The 23,354-nt window shown below is 41.7% G+C and overlaps 2 protein-coding genes and 1 long non-coding RNA gene across 3 annotated transcripts in view; all 3 read left to right on the top strand.

The window, feature by feature from the left end:
- LOC143416657 (uncharacterized) overlaps nucleotides 1–23,354 on the top strand; it is a 376,067-nt gene that overhangs the window by 99,440 nt on the left and 253,273 nt on the right. The window lies entirely within an intron of this gene.
- LOC106676470 (uncharacterized) overlaps nucleotides 1–23,354 on the top strand; it is a 234,236-nt gene that overhangs the window by 41,959 nt on the left and 168,923 nt on the right. The gene's annotated exons all lie outside the window — the stretch shown is intronic.
- On the top strand, nucleotides 14,318–14,819 carry LOC101481646 (uncharacterized). Its single transcript, XR_191935.2, has 2 exons — nucleotides 14,318–14,585; nucleotides 14,676–14,819. It is a non-coding gene; the product is annotated as an uncharacterized LOC101481646 (long non-coding RNA).

Here is a 23,354-nt window from a genome sequence, read left to right as displayed (position 1 = left end):
GAAGATCATTTGTAACCTTCACTAAAGCTGTTTCTGTGCTGTGCTGAGCTCTGAAACCTGACTGAAACTCTTCAAATAAACCTCTGCAGATGATCTGTTAGCTGTTTGACAACTACTCTTTCAAGGATGTTTGATATGAAAGGAAGGTTGGAGATTGGCCTATAATTAGCTAAGACTGCTGGGTCTAGAGATGCTTTTTGAGTAAAGGTTTAACTACAGCCAGCTTGAAGGCCTGTGGTACATAGCTGATTATTAGAGATAGGTTGGAGAGATGGCTGACAGCGGACGAGAGTAGACGTGTATTCGTGAGCTCCCGGCGGTAGGCCCAGGAATCTCTCTTTATCCTGATTTGCCCTCATACAATTCTGGACCATAGCAAGAGGCAAAGTTACTAAGGAAACTTCTGTATGGCAAGTTATAATTTGCGACACTCAAAACGAAAGAAAACGGCTAAAACTACAGGACACCTGCACACATTGGCAACAAGAAATATGGCGGATGGGGAGGAGGAATTGCCAATTAGCAAACTATTCAATTTTATCAAGGAAACTACAGAGGACCTCACGAACCACATTGACAAAAAAACGGCCGACATACAAACAACCCTGACGAAAATTGAATCCTCTCTTAATGCGCTTTCCGAGCAGGTTGAGGAGATGGAGGCGCGAGTGAGCGCAAACGAAGACGACATTAAAGATGCACACAACCGTGTCGATAAAATGGAGAAATTGACAATGCAACTCAAAGACAAAATCGACGACTTGGAGAACCGCAGTAGAAGGTCCAACCTTAGGATACTGAACATCCCTGAGCAAGCAGAATGCCGCGACGCTGTGGGATTTTTGGAGAAATTTATACCACAAATCCTGGGGAATGATAACTTCACCTCACACATTACCCTTGAAAGAGTACACCGCGTCGGGAAGAGGTCTGACAGACCACGGCCTCTCATCGCTAAGTTCCTGAACTTCAGAGACGAAGAAAAAGTCGTCAGACTGGCTAGAAGTAGGGGAGAGATGACATATGAGAATAAGAAAATATCTTTTTTTCCTGGATTACAGCGCAGACCTGCAACGCAGAAGAGACGAGTTCCGTGACGTGAAACAGAGGCTGCGAGAGAAGGAGATTGAATATGCTCGGATGTACCCAGCGCAACTTCGCATCAGGCACCAGGGATCTATCAAAATATTCTCCACTCCTGCCGAAGCACAACGTTATCTGAAAGATCTTCCGAGTGAGTAGACTAAAGTGATGTAATGTGATCTCAACAAAGCAATTCGCTCTTGTACTCTCAGATGAGAAGCCCTCCACTGTTAACTTTGGGGGTGGGGGTGAAATGAAGGGAAAAAAAGACTATAACATCAAGCATTGACATAGAAACTCTCCATCCTCCACTTTTCAGACGAATTGGAGATATGATTTATAGTAATCCAGTATTTGATAACTAATATAAATATTTGCTCATTACTCAGTTAGAATAATGTGTACAAATTCATAAAAGTACAGATTTTGTGTGCATTCATGGTCATGATAACAATCCCCTACTGGATGAGTGTGATTACATCTTGATCTACCAGTTTATTTGTCCCTTAAGTTCTACGTTCTATATCCGACTGTAAAAATTTAGTACTTTGCTGTAAATATTTCACCAAGAGTGGCTAAAGTTTCAACCTTAACAGCTGCCTTGGCCACACTATTGTGTAGCTGAATTACCTACCTAATGTGGTTTTGTTACAGGGGTTTTATGAGGCAGGTTTTTATTTTAACGTTTTGGGGTTATGTATGGTCTCTTACCAAAAGTTTTACTCACACTTACACAACTGTTCAGATAGCTCCCTGGTCTAGGCTGTATCTTACTATTGTACCCATGTACAGAGTTTTACCACATCGAAACTCAGAAAAGCAGGAATGTGTTCAGAAATCCCCAGAGTTGAATACCATGACACGTACCTGTCCAAGACATTTATATATATAAAAAAAAGAACTTAAATTAAGGGTCATCTAACTTCTATATCTTGGAATATTAGAGGGATCAATTCACCCATTAAGGGGAAAAAAATGCTGACATACTTAAAGAGGCAGAGTGTAGATGTCGCTTTTATCCAGGAGAGTCACCTCACAGACGCTGAACAATTAAAATTACGAAGAGATTGGGTAGGCAATGTTTTTTACTTGTCATATACTTCCAAAGCAAGAGGCGTTACGCTGCTTATTAAGAAACATCTGAACTTTCAACTAAATTCAGTTGAAAAGGACAAAAATGGCAGATTTTTACTTGTAGATTGTGAAATAAATAGAAATAAGATAACTTTGGTAAATATATATGGGCCCAACTACGACGACCCTTTATTCTTTAACAACTTAATAATGAAAGTGGCTACAATTGAGGGCCAGTATATTGTGGGTGGAGACTTTAATTTGGTCCTAAACCCCTAAACCCAAAACAGCTTCACTCTCCAAGGCAGCAACAGCACTGAACCAAGGTATGAAGGATATAGGCATAACTGATGTGTGGCAAAACCTCCATCCAGGCCAGAGGGACTTCTCCTTTTTTTCACCAGTACATAATACACACTCTAGAATTGATATGTTTCTCTTACCACAAAATATGACGGCAACAGTGATAGATTGCTCCTGCTTAGCAACTACTTTTTCAGACCATAATCCCATCAAACTCTCCTGGGCTACCAATATGTCGCAAAGTGCAACCCACAGGTGGAGGTTTAAAAATTATATGCTAATTTATGCACCAGCAGAGCTGAAGCAGCCATGGCCAGAACTAGATATCACTACTACGAATTTGGAAACAAAACAAGTAAACTACTGGCCTGGCAAATTAAGGAAGAAACATCTGATAAATTTATACGGACAATATTAACGGAAGATGATAAACTTCTTGATGAATCAGCACTTATAAATGACGAGTTTAAACGGTTCTATGAAGATCTGTATAAATCTGAGCGAGGGGTTGACAGTACTGCTGCAAAAAGATTTATAGATGGAATAACCCTTCCTAAATTACATAATGAGGACAAAGAACTGCTTGATGCAGATATGTCTGAGATGGAGGTACTTCGAGCCCTCAAGTGTTTACAAAATAATAAGACCCCTGGACCAGATGGATTCTCAGCTGATTACTATAAGGCCTTTTCTAATAAATTATTGACACCACTTACAAATATGATTAAAGAAGCTTTAGAAAATAATAAATTACCAGAATCATTGGAAACTGCAACAATCACATTACTGCCAAAACCGGGCAAGGACAAACAGAGATGTGACTCTTATAGACCACTTAGCCTTTTAAACGCAGATTATAAAATATTATCTAAAATAATTGCACTCAGATTGGAAGACATTATGCCTAAGATAATACATGCTGACCAAACAGGCTTCATTAAAAACAGACATGGAGCAGATAATGTGCGGCGTTTGCTCCATATACTGAACACTGCTCAAAAAAACCAAGACCCACTGCTAATAATCTCCATGGACGCTAATAAAGCATTTGACAGGATTGAGCCAAACTTTCTATTTCAGGCAATGGAAGCCATGGGCTTCGGAGAAAAGTTCACCCGCTATGTTAGGACACTTTTTAATGCCCCCAGAGCCAATATCATAACAAATAATGTGCTTTCAGGCACTTTCTCTTTAACTAGAGGCTGTAGACAAGCTTGTCCAAGCTCCCCGTTGCTCTTTGCGATTGCGATCGAACCACTAGCAGTTGCCATTCGTATTAGTGCCTCCATATCTGGAATCAAATTTGGCACAAGTGAACATAAACTTTCTCTATACGCAGATGACCTCCTACTGTATATAACGGACCCTCTTAAATCAATTCCCTCTTTAATGAAGTGTCTTAAAGAATACAGTGCAGCCTCAGGATACAAGATAAACTATACCAAAAGTGAGATTATGTCATTAAATATACAAGATAGCCGTATTAGAGCTCTTACTGACCCATTACAGTGGCGTAATAATGGCTTCACGTATTTGGGTATACAAATTGGCAAATCCAAGGATCAAATATTCAAACTAAATTATATCAAACTGTTGGAGCAAACCAAACTTAATATTCAGAGATGGATGGCTTTGCCATTATCCCTCATAGGGAGAATTAATGTTATTAAAATGAACACGTTGCCTAAGTTCATTTACTTATTTCAATGTCTCCCTACAAATGTTCCTAAAAGTTTCTTCAAAGAGCTTAACAAACTCATAGCTTCTTTCATATAGCAAAAGAAAAATCCAAGAGTCAAACTCTCCTCACTACAGGCCCCATATTCAAGGGGAGGACTGAATTTACCAAACTTTAGGAACTATTATCTTGCCTCCCAGTATCGATCAATTTGGATCTGGCTACATGCAGAGAGGAGTGAGGTTCGATGGGTTCCAATAGAACAACATGAGGTGAACCCCATACTATTAAAAGATGTTCTATTTTTAGGGACAAAAAAATGTCTATCCAAGCTCACAAACAATTTGACAATATTAAACACCTTCTGTGCCTGGCAGGAATCAAATTCAAATTCAAATTTTATTTGTCACGTACACAGTCATACACAGTACGATATGTAGTGAAATGCTTGGACAACTGCTCGTGACCTAAAGAAAACAAAAAAGGAAAAGGCTATGAATAAGATAGGAAATAAATATGAAAAATTAAAAAGGGTAAATTTAACTAGGAAGGAATAAAATATAAATTAAGGTTAAAAATGAAATAACTGTACAACACAAATTAGAATGAAGGGTAAATTTAACTGGGAAGAATAAGATAAAGATAAATATATAAATTAAAGTTGAAAATAAAATAACTGTACAACAAAATACACAATATAGAACTATATAAGAATGTATGAAGAAATCTAAATCTAAATATAAATAAATATATACACAATAACAGCAGCTGTACAAGTATTAACCGGAAATGAAGAATATAGTGACCAGTGTTGTGCAAAACCAAAGTCCAGAAAGTCCAGTGTGTGTAAGAACTGTATGTGTGGGTCAGTACTGTGTGGTGGTGTGATTGAGAGACCGTATCGCCTGCGGGAAGAAGCTCCTCCTCAGTCTCTCTGTGTTGGTCTTCAGGGAGCGGAATCGCTTTCCTGACCTCAGCAGAGAGAACAGTCTGTTGTTGGGATGGCTGAGGTCCTTCACCATCTTCCTGGCCTTGGTCCAGCACCGCCTGCTGTAGATTGAGTGCAGGTCAGGTCAGAATCCCACTCACTTCTGAAAATAAATATCTCTTTTCTTAGAAGGACACCCCTATGGGGCAACCCTGACCTCTCTCATCATATTCCTGACCCAATACTGCAGGGATGGAAGGACAGAAATATTCAAACTGTTGCTGACTTATACAATAATGATTCATTTATTGACTTTCAACAACTAAAGGAAAAATTCAAACTCCCAGGACAAAGTTTCTTCATATTCCTACAAATAAGAGAGCGGGTCAAAGAGAAATCCAAAGGATTATTCCCCGAGATACCAAAAGAAAGTCCTCTTGAAACGCATCTTTGCACCAAACCATGGAAGTCAATAAAAGGAATAGCATCTTCTGTATATACTATTATCAATGAAAGTTACCTGACCATAACAAAATGTCTATAAAAGGAAAATGGGAGACAGACCTGGGCCATGTCTATGAAGAGGTAGAATGGCACCATTTATTGGAACAGGCACAGACCATGTTAATTTCTACAAAACACAGGCAAATGCAATTTAATATATTTCATAGGATATACTACACCCCTTATAGGTTACATAAAATTGATACTAATTATTCCCCCAAATGTTTGAGATGTAAGGTGACAGATGGTGATCTTCTGCACATGCTGTGGAATTGCCCAGTGATAGAAGAGTTCTGGAGACGGGCCATTGAAATAATCTCAAGGGTAATTGGGGATCCAAATCGAACTGGACCCAAAACTATGGATTCTAGGTGACACAAGTTCTATACATGTGAATTATCATAAGAAATATTTTATTTTACTTGCGAGTACTGCAGTGAAAAAATGTATTCTGCTACATTGGAAATCTGAAAACTCTCCAACACTGAGACACTGGATTAATGAGCTAGCGTCCTACTGCACACCTGAGAAGATATTGCATAGTGCAAAAGGGAAATATGGAACCTTTGAAAAAATTTGGGGCCCCTCCCTGTCAGTACTACCGTCTTTGGACCTAACAGATCATAGAGATGACGAAATCCCCCTGGGTCTGCCTTGAGTTGATCCCCGGTTAGGCCCTTCTGACTCGATTTCCTGAATTCTGCAGTTTTATCTTGTGGGATGTTGATTCCTGTGTATGAGAGTTTCTATAGATAGGTGTAAATATGGGCTGTCTGGTTACACGAATGTGATGAGGTTGAGAGCCATACAGGGGTAAAGGGGTGGGGGGATGGTGGGAGGGGTTCACATGATGTGTTTTCTGTTTTGCTCTTTTTTCTTTTTTTTTGAATTCTTTGTTTGTTTGTGTGTTTGTTTTAAATTTCTGTAATGATCGATATTGTCATTATTAATTATGCCTGTATTTTCTGTGTTTGGTTTTCAGATGTTTGAGGTTATCCTTGAAAGGCATAGATACAAGAGTGTGCACCTGGGAGTGCTTTTGTGGTCACAATGGCCTGCCATGCTGTGGTTATTTGATGATACTTGCTCTGTCCCATAGTTGTGAGTTTTCTGTTTGTTTGTTGGTTTGTTTGTTTTTTTTTTTTGGGGGGGGGGGGTTGTTTGTTTTTTTGCTTTGTGTGTCTGTTTGTTTTTGTTCGTTTTTCAATTTAAAAATGAAAATAAAGCTTAGGGAAAAAAAGAGATAGGTTGATCATATTTAAATTCAAATTGAAATGTTATTTGTCACGCACATAATCATACACAGTACGACATGTAGTGAAATACTTATTGCTGTGCAATGCCCAACTATTTAAGTACAGTAAAGAAATTTACAACATTTACAGATTGAAAATATAGAAATTTACAGTAAAAAACAAAATAATGTGCAAATAACAATTTAGGAAGTGCTAATAAGAATGCATGCAGTGACGTGAAGCATTACAGTCAAGTCCTACACCTTGTTCAGGGCCCGGACAGCGTGGGTTGGTGCTTCCTGCTCTAGCCTTTGTTTGTAAACAGGCATAAGGAAGGTGGCGGCATGGTCCGATTTTCCAAATGCCAGAAAATACTGTGCTTTGTAGCAGTCCTTGAACAGAGTGTAGAAGTGGTCTAATGTCTTAGGGCTCCTGGTGGGGCTGGTGATGTGCTGTTATAGGTTATGAAGTGTGTTTGAGATTTACTCTGTTAAAGTCTCCCATAATAGTAAGCACGGCGAAGTGAATGAAGTGCTTGTTGTTGTGTAACAGCCTCAGGTAGCTCAAATAAGGCAATGACCACAGTGAAATCTTGAGAGAGATAGAAAGGGCAACTTTTAATAATCAAAAGTTCCGGATTGGGTGAGCAAGAGTATGTGAGTGGAGAATTGCTTGCTCTGTCCCACCATTTGTTGTTAGCCATCAGACAACCTCTTTTCTGCCCTGACTCTGTTTTCTGTCCATGCGGTAAACCGAAAAGAAGTCTGCGAGCTGCAAGACGTAGTCCAGTATCGCTGGTTTTAGCCATGTCTCACTGAAGCAGAGGTGGCAGTCCCGGATGTCTCTCTAGAATTAACTCTGGTCCTGAAGTCTTCAAGCTTGTTCTTGATGGACTGAACTTTGGGTAGCAGGATACTGGGCATGGGCGCATGATGTGCAAGGAGCCTGTAGCTTGTTACTGATGCCAGGTGCGTCCTTTGTTCTCTCTCAGGGTCCCCCTTGGCCAGGATGGGTCCAGAGTTAAACACGATGAATATTGTAGACCAAGAGAAACAAGAGTATCTCTACTATAGCAGATTTAAGGCAGCTAGACCATAAAGTAACAAAAGTTAGCAAAAAATTAAGAAGTTGGGTCAGAGCATTGTTAAAATACACCAATTCTTTGATCTTCAGGCTCAAGGAAGAACAGCACTCAGTGTGTAATGCTCAGTCAATAATCACTTTCATAAATACAATTCTCTTGATTCCATACAAAACTTTGAGCATTACAAATGTCTGGAAGGTAGATTTGCACAGGAGGGTGTCCAGCAAAATCTCGAAGTGTCTGACCATTTCTCACATTCTCATAGCTTCGGGCCCCCTCCAAACTAAGCATTCACATTCTTTCTCTCTCAGTGAGCCTAAGTCATGACCTTGGCTTCCTGTGCAGTATGTTTTGCTCTCCCTAATCAGAGAAATAAGGCCATGATTCTACACAAACAGCATTATCAGCAGTATAAGGAATGATAAAACAGTGTGTGTAATATTCCATTCTGTTAATTAATTTTATTACATGGACTTGGGGATTTTTTCATAGCTCAGCATCAAACATCATCCACTGGGGTAGTTCCAGCGGCACATTGATACACAGAAATCAACAACCTTTGTCTCTCAAAACTAGGTGCCTGCTGATCCCTCTCTAGTCTAAACAACAGTTGTTGAGTAACTTTTCACTAGAAGATGGTCCTCTGTTATCTCCCCTCATCTACTAATCATCCATCCGCTCTGTCTCCACCAGCAGCACCACACGTACCACATCCATCCTCCACAGGTAATGTTATATGATGTACATTATTAATACACCTAGTACTTGTTACTATCGTGGTCCACAGCAGATGGCACTACAGAGATCCAGCATACACGATGGATCCTCACACGGAAACTTGTGAAGATCCTCTGACCTCCTGTAGCCAGCACACAGATATTCACCCCCATTAGTTTGTGTTAACAAAGCAGCACCTCTGCACCGAGGACCCGAGCTTGAAGGATAAACCGCCCGCAGGGGCGTGCTGGGTGTTTTTTTTTTTTATATATATATATATATAAAAACACCCAGCACGCCCCTGCGTATATATATATATAACACCCATCTCGCCCCTGCGGGCGGTTAATCCTTCAAGCTCGGGTCCTCTACCAGAGGCCTGGGAGCTTGAGGGTCCTGTGCAGTATCTTAGCTGTTCCCAGGACTGCGCTCTTCTGGACAGAGATCTCCGATGTTATTCCCGGGATCTGCTGGAGCCACTCGCCTAGCTTGGGAGTCACCGCACCTAGTGCTCCGATTACCACGGGGACCACCGTTACCTTCACCCTCCACATCCTCTCGAGCTCTTCTCTACCTATATATTCAGATAGATATATAGGTACAAAAATCCACCACATTAGATATATAGATGTATACATGTCATACAAAAATCCACTACAACATATTCTCACTGCGAGCCATACAGCGAAGGTGTTACTTTGTTGATGATGATGATGATGAGATGATGAGATGGCCTTTATTTGTCAGTTGCAGGTCTTTTGCCCACAACCGAGATGACAGACCTTGCCGACCGTACATACAATACAAACATCACATGGGGGAGACAGGTCAGGCTAGGTAGCGAGGAAAAAAAACATTGAAATGTGCAACACAAAAGGATAATACAGGAATGCACAGGTATCAACACACCATAACACAATAAACACAGACAGCAACATGGGAAAGAGTTCCAGTGTGTACATCTGATCTGGGACCGCTACAATCTTTCGACTGCACCTCCAGCTGACCCGATGTCCACATCATGGGGGAGGTAAGCGTTGGAGGTGGCGTTGGATAGGGAGGGTGATGCGTCAGTGAGTGCTTATCAGTATCAGTATATGTATGTGTGTGCGTGTCCATAGTTCAGCTGAGACAGTGTCCTTCGCCCTGCCAGGCTAAGTAAACAGTCTTCCAGCCAACCCAGGTGGCCTTGTAGGGAATGGGAAGGTACAGACTCAACACAGTCGTTATCAGGGAGTTGTTGTTCGGCTCCAGCCTTGAGCTGGCGCCGAAGGGGTAGCCGGGTTATGATGGTAATTGAGAATTTCAAGCTGTTTTTTAACACTCCGACACTGGTCTCTCAGTCTCCCATTAATAGCTGCGAGCTTCTCCGTGATGTTATTAGCCGTCGATTCTGTGGTCTTGTCACTCTTTTTGCTCACATAGCAGATTCTGAGACCTCACGACCGCAGCCAACTGATCCGAGGTGTAATCCAGCTCCGCCCAGAGATGTTGTTCTGAGTTGATTCTTTCCTGATATAATCCAACATACATACGCTCAAAGGTGTTATTCTGAGCATTCACTGCAGTCGTAAGCGTCTCCAAGCTCTTAACCATGCTGCCTTCAGTGAGCCCTTTCTGAGAAGTCGCACCTGTCGTTCCAATCCCAGCGGGCAGCCTTGTGGGGGTTTGAACAGCTGGTTCCGCTCTCTTAATTCTCCGATAAGTCAGGGCCAAGCCAGCTCCGATCAGCAAGAACCCTGTTATCATGGTTCCGAATAGGTAGATATCTTCAGCGTCCTCGATCGACAGTCCCGCCAGGCACACGATCCTCTGCCACCCGTCCATCGTGTATCCGGCAGGGAAAGTCCCTCCAGGGCACTCAGGTTCTCCCGAGCCCAGACTTCGTTAAAGGGTGTCAATAGCATTCAGAGACCAGTTGATCAAATCCATAATTCTCTTTTAGGTTTTAGACACAGACTGTGAGAGAGTGTTCCAGGGAAAGTAATACAAAAAAGACACGAGACTAGACAAGGACATAAGAACTAGCAGGAAAGATAAGGGAGAGGAGAAAAGTGCGTCCGCCTCCTCCGAGAGCCGAAGAAATAATGTTCCTGCTCAAAACAACAAAAAATCTGTTAAAAGCAGTAAAATCCTGAAATCTGCAGTATAGTCAGTCACCTCTGATTATTTCTCAGTTGCAGTGAATAGAAAATGAACTGTAGGAAACTAAAAAGAAGAAAGAAGAAGAGAAATAACAATTTTACATAAACCAGGGCCTGACCAACCCTCCTTGGATGAGGGTGTCTAGTGATATTGGCCGAAACACCTGATGAATCCAAGGTCCACTATTGATGATGTGTCCCAATTTAAAATGATAATCTAGATCAATCTCTAATCCCTAAACCTTACCAAGGAAGGAAAATGGCAGATAAGCCTGGGTAAAAGACCGAAAGTGTCATGGTGCTGGGTCGTTGACCCAGCATTTTGTGTTTATTATGATTATTTTCCTCTGTTCTAGTTATTCTGATTTTGGTATTCTGTGTCCCCCCCCCCTCCCCTTGTGTCCGGTTCGTGTTCTAGATTTCCTGTTTTATTCTGAAGGTCTCTGTCTGTTGTCATTGTGTTCAGCTTGTGTCCTTCATCATGTGTATTAGGATCAGCTGTTCTTCCCTCCTGTGTGTGATTACCCGATTACCTTGTGTGTGTATATTTAGTGGGTGTCGGTCTGTGTTCGTTGTCGGCTCGTCTGTGCTTCTTGGTGTCCTATTCGTTAGTCTGCGTCTCTCTGCCTTTCACCCCGTTTCCTGAGAATTTCAAATTTGCTCTTTAGTTTTTCCCAGTTTAGGTTTCCGTTAGTATCTCTCATGCTTCATTTCCAGTTTTTGTCGCCCTGCCACTCTGTAAATAAACGTCACTCTCATCACCAGTCGCTTGCTTGCATTTTGGGTCCTCGTTCATCCACTGCACGACTGCTGCCCCAGCCGTGACAGAGAGTTGACACATAGAACGATGTGTGCTGCTGGCAAAGTTTCTGGGCTGCCTTTCCTCATAACAGCCATCCCTCAAGAGTCTCTCCATCTAAAGCAATCCATTATCAGGGACTGTAACATCTAGCCCTTTTAACTGAGAACTCTGGAGTGATTCAGTGACCACTGCGAAAGGGCAGCTGACAATCAGAGAAAGACCAGATGACAGCTTGGAAAGACTGCTGACAGGAGGGAACAGACCCTAACGGAGCTGGTGTAGGTAAGTGCCTCATACCAGCAGGACCCAGCACTTTTTAGCGAAGCTGGGTGCACCCATTATTGCTACAGAAATCTCAAAAGAGAAGATATCCCTAGGGTCTGCGAGAGCAGAGGGGGAAGAAGACCCTTTCTGGACAGATTTAATGGCAACTTCCAAGAAAAAAAAAAAAAAAAAGATTTAATGGCAACGAACCACGGAACGGTACGGTACCAACGATGAATAGAACCAACCAGCTAATAATGGACCATCAATGATGGTAGGAAGGAAGTCGCAGAACTGCATTTGTGGCTGGTCAAAGTCCAGAGGCAGTCCAGAGGTTGAAGTCCAGAGGCAGGAGAATTCCCACAGTCCTCAGGGTATCAGCACCCCTTTCGAAGTTCATTGTCGTACAGACTCCCTCATAGACTCCAGATCAGGACTCAGTCAAATCCAGCCAGTAGCAGTTCCCAGTCAAGAGCTTAGCCAGCCACACTCAATATTAGATTCTAGCTCAGGGCCCGGCCATTTAATATCAGCCCCTAGCTTGGAGCTTAGCCACCAACAGCTAGGAACACACTTGTGTATAGATGTAAGCCAGCCACAATCAACACTACGTTCCAGCCCAGAGCGCATCCAGAAACAGCCAACAGAATCTTCCAACACTCTAGCTACTAGCAAGGGAATGGAATATGGAAGGCAGGAAAGATCAGCTTCTGTGGCCCAGATCCAGAGAGAAAAATTTGACACTAAGCTAACCTAATCCGGGAGACTAGAAAACAAACGTGACAACCTTAAACATGAAAACCAGGCGAGGATGCATAGAAACTTGGAGACATGGTGTGAACAAAGACAATGCAGCAATGAATAACAGCAGACCTAAATACACATGAGGGTAACGAGGGAAAACAAAACACAGGGTTCATAGCTAGGATGAATGAACATAGTGACAAGAGTGACAAGAGAAAGCACACTGAACATGGGCTGCGAGTCACAATAAAAAATCAGACGTAAGAAGCACAGGCTTGACATAACATCAGGGAAACAAAATTGGAGATGGAAAACAGACATAAGAAACAAATACAGAGAACATGACAGTTAGGGAGAACAACCCGCCTGATAGAATCATACAAGGGGAAACATAATCAAGACGAGGCAAGAAACAGGGAGAGAGGAAGCAAGAGCAACACAAAGGCAGACAAAGTCATCACTGAGACAAGCAAAGGGCGATGGAGACTTAAACAGATAAAAAACATAGGGCGGAAACAGACACGGGAGGAACCTAACGAGACAACTAACTAAAGTTTAAACCACAGGAGTTAGGACAGAATCATACAAAAGGCATAAAAACTCAACCATGACACCATTCTGTTGACATCTGTTCAAAAACATATCATAATCAATTGTTTTTATTCTTTAAAAATATGCAATTATGTCCTTATTTACAACAATATCACCTATATTTGTCATGTTGTAAGAAACTGACAACAGCTATAATATATACAGAAATACCATGGACATCTGCCTGTCTACAGTTTATTTTTAAGTTGTGAAATGATAGTTCTGACATGGTATATTTGCTGGATTCGTAGCTAGCTAGAGCTCCTACTATAGATTGCCAGCATATGGCAAAGATTATAAACTTTAGTTAAGTACTGAACATTTTAGCAATGGACATTAGCCTAAATCTACATGACTAAATAGAACACATTTTACAGTCAACAGCGCGTCTTGCCAAACCAAGCGCGGATAATGAGAGTTCTTCGACATCGACGGAATAGTCTCTGCCCTCTGCTCCATCTCACTGGCAATGTCCCTCGATATGCGTGATATGCTGGACATTTTCAGGTCAAAGACGGCCCCAGCAAAATGCCCAGGCGCTGTTATTCTTCTCCTCTGTGGCACCTAAAGTGTGAACGTAACATAAAGTGGCCAGCTCTCTGACCAATCAGAGAGCTCCTTACATCCCACAGTGTGGTTTATTTGCATTGCAGCATGATTTTTAAAATGAAGTTGCTAATCCAGATGCTAATCCAAATGTTAATTAATGAGCTAATCTGTTAGTGAACAGAAAAGGAAAATGGATTTTAAAATGAGGAGTGGAAATGCCATTTTAAATTGTGTTTAAAAAAAAACATTTTGAAACTCATTGTTTTAATGTGGAATCTGAAAATGAATTTATTTATTCTTGAATTCATTATTTATGCAGAGAATTATTTATTTCAGTGTGCGTGGCTCTTGTGGTCTTCCATACTTTATTTCTATTTTATTTTTAACTGCTTTGATTTTCTTTACCTTTCAAAAATGTAACTTGACCTGGAGAGCTCTGCACAAGAATTCCAGCGTGCATGGACTCCTGGTCCTGTACGCAAATGGTAAATAAAAATCTTGAATGCTGAGCCAAACACCAACAAGATTGTTTTTCTCACTCCCCCAATTTCTCTGCACTGTTTTATATATCATGTTTGAGTTTGTGTGGTATTTTATCTATCAAATTCCTGAGGCATACTGATGGGTGAAGTGAAACACACACACAGTGTTTGGAGCTGGAATAGCACAAGTTGAGACAGGATCACACTGAAAACCCTTTGGGTGTGGAGTGAATGTGCATTTCTGCACTCTTTGAAGAAACTGCAAGTTACAGCCACTGCAGCAGATTTACATCACGTGGCTTCACAGGACGTAGTCTGGACCTCAGCGCTGAGGAGAAGTTCAACCAGCTCTGCTTGCAGACCGGCATCCTTCCTGAAAATATTGTTCATCTTCCTAAAACCGGTACTTTTACATTGGTGCTGAAGTTCTACATAAAAACAGCCTGAAATATAAATTGATGTTACCTCACACTTTCCATGTTTCCTTCTACAGAGGAGTGTCCGCTTGAGTGTTTTGTCTGATCTGTTGTTGATCGTCTCACCGACACTGCATAAAGATCTGACACCATCTGTTATGGAAATGTGACTGAGCAACATCTGTAGCAGTTTTTAACAATAAAAATGCAAAAATCTAGAATGTTTTTCTTCATTATTCATCCTTTAAATGAAATAAACTGAAGAACATCCATAACAACACGATTCACACGAGTATTTCACGATTCTCCACAGCTGTGATCACCATTTTCTTTGTGTATTTGTAATAGTTTTAACAATTTCTAGTGTTGGACGGCTAAAAGATGAATAAATAATCATCAGATGGACCCATTATGAAAATAGTATTTGCTTCATCTGACAGAGTTACCCTCAGCTCAAATAACATTAAAATGCTGTTTACAGTCTAAGTGCCTCGTTCAGTGAATTTCACACACAAAACATTCATACTTTCATACCTGAATGTGTCCATACAAGTGTAGGACTGTCTCAGAAATGATCATTTGACTGTTAGATGGTTTTCCCTCCATAAGCCTGGTTATGCTGGAGCTTTCTTCCTGTTAAAGGGAGTTTTTCCTTCCCACTCTTGCCAAAGAGCTCACAGGGGGTCATATGATAGTTGGAGTTTCCTCTGTTTCCTCGGTGTTGTTGTTCAGTCTTTACCTTACAATATAAAGCACCTTGAGAAGACTGCTGTTTTGATTTGGTGCTATATAAGTAACATTGAATTGAAATTCTTTTTTCTTTTTTCTTTATTTGCTAGTTTACATGAGCCAGCGTGTCTCAGGGAAACAATATTTAGACCTTTGTTATTTGAAGCCAAGCCTCGCTTATTATTTAGTTATTATTCTCCCTCTCTTAACCACGCTCTCTTACAGTATCCTCACCATTTACCCATCTTACCACGAGGTAAGCATGAGTCTTTATCTGGAGAAATAGTGTGTACGACAGTGTGCAGGTTACAGATGGTGAACACTGATTTTCACTCATTTGGATTCATTAACATGCATCAAGGAAAGAACAAAACAGGTTGGAGCACATTTTATAAATCTGACAATAATTTTCATGTTGCAGTTATTTGCTGCAGCCCGATGTCCCCAGCAGGTCCCTGAGGTCCTCTGATCAGGGCTTACTTGCTGTAAAACAGACTAAGATGAGAACTAATGGTGACAGAGCTTTTGCCACTGTGGCCCCGACACTGTGGACTCTCTCCCTGAGATATTAAGAACTGTGGACTCGGTTGTGTTTTTTAAAAAAAACAACTCAAAACTCACCTTTTTAAACTGTTTTTGGTTCAATTTCTCCCTGTTTTATATTGTCTGTTTTACCTTTTATTATTTGTTATCTCATGTGCAGCACTTTGTGATTCTGTCTAGAAAGGTGCTACATAAATACAAGTTATTTATTATTTATTTGTTTGTTGTTTTTTGTTGCACACATTAAAACATGTCTTTGCACATAGAAGTAAATGATGCCTAAGGAGTCTTCTCATATTCAATTCAATTCAATTTTATTTATATAGCGCCAAATCACAACATAAGTCGCCTCAAGGCGCTTCATACACTGAACAAAAATATAAACGCAACACCTTTGTTACTGCTCCCATTCCCCATGGGATGGACGTAGAGACCTAAAATTCATCCCAGATACACAATATAACCATCCCTCCCAAACAGTGGTCACAAATCAGTCCAAATGTGTGGTAGTGGGCACATCTGCCATATTGAGATAATCCATCCCACCTCACAGGCGTGCCACATCAGGATGCTGATCTGACATCATGAGTAGTGCACAGGTGTACCTCAGACTGCCCACAACAAAAGGCCACCCTGGAATGTGCAGTTTTTTGCGCTATTGGGGGTCTGGGGACCCAGAACCGGTCAGTATCTGGTGTGACCACCATTTGCCTCATGCAGTGCAACACATCGTCGCATGGAGTCTATCAGATTGTCAATTGTGGCCTGTGGAATGTTGGTCCACTCCACTTCAATGGCTGTGCGAGGTTGTTGGATATTCGTGGGAACTGGTACACGCTGTCGTATACGCCGGTCAAGCACATCCCGAACATGCTCAATGGGTGACATGTCCGGTGAGTATGCTGGCCATGCAAGAACTGGGACATTCTCAGCTGCCATCTGCCCTGAACAATGTGAACCATGATTCATCCGTGAAGCGCACACCTCTCCAACGTGCCAGACGCCATCGAATGTGAGCATTTGCCCACACAAGTCTGTTACGGCGACGAGCTGGAGTCAGGTCAAGACCCCGATGAGGACGACGGGCATGCAGTTGAGCGTCCCTGAGACGGTTTCTGACAGTTTGTGCAGAAATTGTTTGGTTGTGCAAACCAATTGTTCCAGCAGCTGTCTGGGTGGCTGGTCTCAGACGATCTTGGAGGTGAACCTGCTGGATGTGGAGGTCCTGGGCTGGTGTGGTTACACGAGGTCTGCGGTGGTGAGGCCGGTTGGATGTGCTGCCATATTCTCTGAAACGCCTGTGGAGACGGCTTATGGTTGAGAAATGAACATTCAATGCACGGGCGACAGATCTGGTTGACATTCCTGCTGTCAGCATGCCAATTGCACGCTCCCTCATTGCTTGTGGCATCTGTGGCATTTTGCTGTGAGACAAAACTGCACATTCCAGGGTGGCCTTTTGTTGTGGGCAGTCTGAGGTACACCTGTGCACTACTCATGATGTCAGATCAGCATCCTGATGTGGCACACCTGTGAGGTGGGATGGATTATCTCAATATAGCAGATGTGCCCACTACCACACATTTGGACTGATTTGTGACCACTGTTTGGGAGGGATGGTTATATTGTGTATCTGGAATGAATTTTAGGTCTCTACGTCCATCCCATGGGGAATGGGAGCAGTAACAAAGGTGTTGCGTTTATATTTTTGTTGAGTGTAGATACAGAGAAAAACCCAACAATCATATGACCCCCTATGAGCAGCACTTTGGCAACAGTGGGAAGGAAAAACTCCCTTTTAACAGGAAGAAACCTCCGGCAGAACCAGGCTCAGGGAGGGGCGGGGCCATCTGCTGTGATTGGTTGGGGTGAGAGAAGGAAGACAGGATAAAGACATGCTGTGGAAGAGAGACAGAGATTAATAACAGATATGATTCAATGCAGAGAGGTCTGTTAACACATAGTGAGTGAGAAAGGTGACTGGAAAGGAAAAACTCATTGCATCATGGGAATCCCCGGCAGCCTACATCTATTGCAGCATAACTAAGGGAGGATTCAGGGTCACCTGGTCCAGCCCTAACTATATGCTTTAGAAAAAAGGAAAGTTTGAAGCCTAATCTTGAAAGTAGAGATAGTGTCTGTCTCCCGAATCGAAACTGGAAGCTGGTTCCACAGAAGAGGGGCCTGAAAACTGAAGGCTCTGCCTCCCATTCTACTTTTAAATACTCTAGGAACAACAAGTAGGCCTGCAGAGCGAGAGCGAAGTGCTCTAATAGGGTGATATGGTACTACAAGGTCATTAAGATAAGATGGGGCCTGATTATTTAAGACCTTGTATGTGAGGAGCAGGATTTTGAATTCAATTCTGGATTTAACAGGAAGCCAAAACAGGAGAAATCTGCTCTCTCTTTCTAGTCCCTGTCAGGACTCTTGCTGCAGCATTTTGGATCAGCTGAAGGCTTTTCAGGGAGTTTTTTGGACTTCCTGATAATAATGAATTACAGTCGTCCAGCCTGGAAGTAATAAATGCATGAACTAGTTTTTCAGCGTCACTCTGAGACAGGATATTTCTAACTTTAGAGATGTTGCACAAATGGAAGAAAGCAGTCTTACATATTTGTTTAATATGTGCGTTGAAGGACATGTCCTGGTCAAAAATGACTCCAAGGTTCCTCACAGCGTTACTGGAGGCCAAGGTAATGCCATCCAGAGTAAGAATCTGCTTAGATACCATATTTCTAAGATTTTCAGGGCCGAGTACAATAACCTCAGTTTGATCTGAATTAAGAAGCAGAAAGTTAGCGGCCATCCAGGTCTTTATGTCTTTAAGACATTCCTGCAGTTTAACTCATTGGTGTGTGTCATCTGGCTTCATGGACAGATAGAGCTGGGTGTCATCTGCATAGTATCTGCCACAGGTTTTTATGACTCCACTTACATTAGAAAAATAATGTGATGGATAAAAGGGAAAACAGGAAAAGAAGACAGGCATGTGGATATTCTATATATTCTGTAAATGTAATAAACTTCATTTCACTTCTCAAATATCACTGTGTGTGTCTCCTATATAATATATTTAACTGACACTTTTTTATTGTAACAACCAACGATTTATACAGGAAACTAATGACTATTAACTAGGTTGCCCAAACTTTTGAATCCACTGTATGTCATGAGGACAAACAGAATTATAAAAGCCATGTATACAGAGCCTAAATTACCTTTAGGCTCTGTGTACATGGCTTTAATAGAAGATTAACTGGGATTAGCTGGCAGAGGTTTGGAGCCAAATCCATGACAAACAACTCTAATAAGATGAAGTGTGATTTCATTCACACCAAAAACAATTGAATAGTAACAAAGTGTTTAACAAAAAACCCAAAAGACTTCAATGGAGAAACACAAGAGATCACAGTTTGACCAATGAACCATAAAGGAATAAAAATAAAAGCTTCAAAAACTACAAATCAAATCCACTGATTAAGAACACAAAGTGAACACAAAACCCTCAGAGATTGACAGCAGCAAACTAAGTGATCATCACTGCACAAAGACATGGAAAAACTGAAAAGTCACAGCCTGAGATTTTGTGAAAAAATCTTCCTATGACTGAGTTTGCTGGCATTAAGCCTGAGCTGAGCTAGCACTGCTTAGGTTCTTGTGGTTTATTACCTTGAAGAGCTTTATTTCTTTTATTTGACTTATTTTGTTTGTTTTATTATTAAAGATATTTAAAAGCATGGTGGATGGACAGTGCCTTTCCTGTTTCAAGACAAGCTCAGCTGTCCATTTCTAACCCAAACCAAGCTACAGCCATGCATCAGCACTAACAACAGTTTTGTTTGTTATTTTAGTTTATTTAGTCAGTGCGCCCCAGGGCAGCTGTGGCTACAATGTAGCTGCCATCACCAGTGGGTGGATGTGTGGATGACTGGTTGTGTAAAGCGCTTTGGGATCCTCAGGGACTAAGTAAAGCGCTATACAAATACAGGCCATTTATTTACAGGGAAATGTTATTTAGTTTTTTATATTTGTATTGCCATTTTATTGCCTAAAATCTAATTTACTAACATAAATTTAACACCGAAAATTTGGATAATTACTGAATCAAAAAATTTCGCAAGACCTGAACTCTTTCATGGAACGGTTCTCCCACAGGGAACGGTTCTGGCTCCGTTCCTCTGGACCATCTACACTGCAGACTTCTCCCACAACTCCACCCAGTGCTTCCTGCAGAAGTTCTCTGATGACTCTGCAATAGTCGGCCTCATCACTGATGGGGACGACAAGGAGTACAGAGGACTGACTCAAGACTTTGTGGACTGGTGCCAGCTGAACTACCTCCAGATCAACGCCAGTAAAACCAAGGAGCTGGTGGTAGACTTCCGCAGGCACAAACATCCTCCACTGCAACCACTGAACATCCAAGGTATGGACATTGAGGCTGTGGACAGCTACAGGTACCTTGGTGTTCATCTGAACAACAGACTGGACTGGACTCATAACTCAGACGCCCTCTACAGGAAAGGCAGAGCAGGCTGTACCTGCTGCGGAGACTCAGGTCGTTTGGAGTGGAGGGCCCACTCCTGAAGACCTTCTATGACTCTGTTGTGGCTTCTGCTATCTTTTATGGCGTGGTCTGCTGGGGCGGCAGCATCTCTGCTGGGGACAGGAAGAGACTGAACAGGCTGATCCGAAGGGCCAGCTCTGTTCTAGGATGCCCTCTGGACCCAGTGGAGGTGGTGAGTGACAGGAGGATGGCGGCTAAGCTGTCATCCCTGATGGACAACATCTCCCACCCCATGCAGCAGACTGTGACAGCACTGAGCAGCTCCTTCAGTGGGAGACTGCGGCACCCACGGTGTGGGACGGAGAGATTTCGCAGGTCTTTCCTCCCCACTGCTGTCAGACTCCATAATAAAGACTTTAACTGAACAAACACACACATCCATACATATGCAATAATACTAAGTGCAATAATCCTTTCTGGCATCGTTGTATTTTTACTCAGTTGTATATAGCATTTGTATTATATTTTTATCCTATTGTATATTTTATTCTATTTTATTCTACTGTATATAGTATTTTATTTTATTCTATTCTGTACAGCTGTGTACTGTATTTCTTCTTATTTTATTATAATTTTTGCTTCATAACTTTTGCACTGTCCACTTCCTGCTGTGACAAAACTAATTTCCCACGTGTGGGACTAATAAAGGTTATCTTTATTCACGGCTCAAGAGTTGGGAGTTCGCCTTGTAATCGGAAGGTTGCCGGTTCGAGCCCTGGCTTGGACAGTCTCGGTCGTTGTGTCCTTGGGCAAGACACTTCACCCGTTGCCTACTGGTGGTGGTCAGAGGGCCCGGTGGCGCCAGTGTTCGGCAGCCTCGCCTCTGTCAGTGCGCCCCAGGGTGGCTGTGGCTACAATGTAGCTGCCATCACCAGTGTGTGAATGTGTGGATGACAGGTTGTGTAAAGCGCTTTGGGGTCCTTAGGGACTAGAAAAGCGCTATACAAATACAGGCCATTTACCATTATCTTATTTTTAATTTCTCTATGCTATTTAGGCTGATTGGGACCTGATGAATGTAAAAACAAAGAATCATCTTTTAACCCTAACCTGTAACCCTGATGGAGATTGTGAGAAAAATTATATCCACATATTTTTTAAAGTTTGGTAAAACACTAAGTCCCAAGTCCTAACAATACATCAAAGTCCTCCTGGAACACGTGCTCTTATTGTGAAAATCTGCATGTCTTTTTCCATCAGAGGTGGAGCCCTGACTCCTTCTAGGTAGCAGCTTGCCTGTCTGTCAGTGTAGCAGGTCTGGACTTGTTGGTGTGAAGCTAAAATTCAGTGAGGAGCTCAGACTTGTGAGAACAAGATGTTCCTGCTCTCTCTCTGATGGATCTAATTGGGTTAGCTGTGAAATTAACTTTCACAGGAGGTCAGGGTGTCCCACAAACATTTTTTTTTGGTATTTCTTTGGTACCGGTACTGGTTTTATTTTGTTGTATTTATCCACGACGGTTTGTGAAAATATTATGAGACATAAACCGGTCCATGGTGCAAAAAAGGTTGGGACCGCTGCTTTAAATCATGTCCACACCTCTTTATAAGCTTCATTTATATAAAGAAGAGTGTCCTACATCTATCAGTGAAACAGCTGTGATAGGACGGAGGGGAAAACAGCTAAAAAAATGCTTCACTGTCTAAAAATATATGACCTGAACTGAATTTGATTCTTTTAAAATCCTTTAAATGTTTCTTTCAGCTGTAAAAACTTTATTTATACTCCATCACAGTCCTGTACAAATGATAAACACCTTAATAATTTTGTTGATAATCATCACTGATAAAAAAAAAAAAATTACTTTATTATTTTTAATAATACCTGAATCTGCTCAGAAAGCGAAACGCTGAAATGTTAAGTTTCTGATGGTTTTTGACAAAATTACACAGAAACCAACTGTCATGGGCCGGGTCTGGGACCCAGCATTTGTGTTCATTTTGCACCGTCATCATGTACCTTTGTAGACATGCTAAGTTCTTGTTTTATTATTAGTCAGGGTTTGAGTTGCCTTGTATTTTGATATTCTTTTATGTTAGTAATCTAAAGCTCCTCAGTTGTTATCTTAGTCCTTGTTCATCTTGATCCTTTTGTTTCATCAGAATCAGAATCAGAAAGGGTTTTATTGCCAAATGTTGAGCAGGTTTACAACATTAGGAAATTGCTGCGGTGCTTCAGTGCAAACATACTGTTATAAATTACGCTTAAATAGACATGAAAATAAAAATAAGAGTAAGAATTAAAAGTGCTAAGTGGATAGATATATACATGATATATACATGAGTGCAGGTGGTGATCAGTGCCAAACATAGAATGATGCAGTGACACAGCGTAGGGTCATGTGTTAGTGGTGGGAACAGTCATACGGTTATTGTTCATGAGTCCGACAGCAGAGGGGAAGAAACTGTTCTTATGGCGAGAGGTTCTGGTGCGAATGGACCGGAGCCTCCTGCCTGAGGGGAGCAGGTCAAACAGACTGTGTCCAGGGTGAGAAGGGTCAGCTGTGACTGAGCTGCACGCCCCAGTGTCCTGGAGGTGTACAGGTCCTGCAGAGATGGGAGTCTGCAGCCAATCACCTTCTCAGCAGAGCGCACAACACGCTGCAGTCTCATCACCCCTTATGTTCCAGTCTCCCTGATTCATGTTGTCAAGTTCGTATTAGGTCTGTCATGTTTATTTTGTAGGAGGCTACTGTAGGTAGTTTTACTTCCCCGCAGCATCATTAAGTTCATGAGTGTCAGCTGTTTCCCCATGTGTTTTTCCTCCTAATCACCCTTGTGTGTATTTAGTCTGTGTATTTGTTAAGTCATTGTCAGGTTGTCTGTTTTCCTTGCCACACTTTGTCTCATCATAGTCAATCTTAGTTTTTTCACAGCTAGTCATAGTTGTCAAAGTGTTTCATAGAGAGTCATA

Source organism: Maylandia zebra, linkage group LG3 (genome assembly GCF_041146795.1).
Source record: "Maylandia zebra isolate NMK-2024a linkage group LG3, Mzebra_GT3a, whole genome shotgun sequence".
Classification (NCBI taxonomy): Eukaryota; Metazoa; Chordata; class Actinopteri; order Cichliformes; family Cichlidae; genus Maylandia; species Maylandia zebra.
The sequence above is the reverse complement of the archived record's forward strand: the minus strand, read 5'-3'. Positions and strand labels throughout refer to the sequence as shown.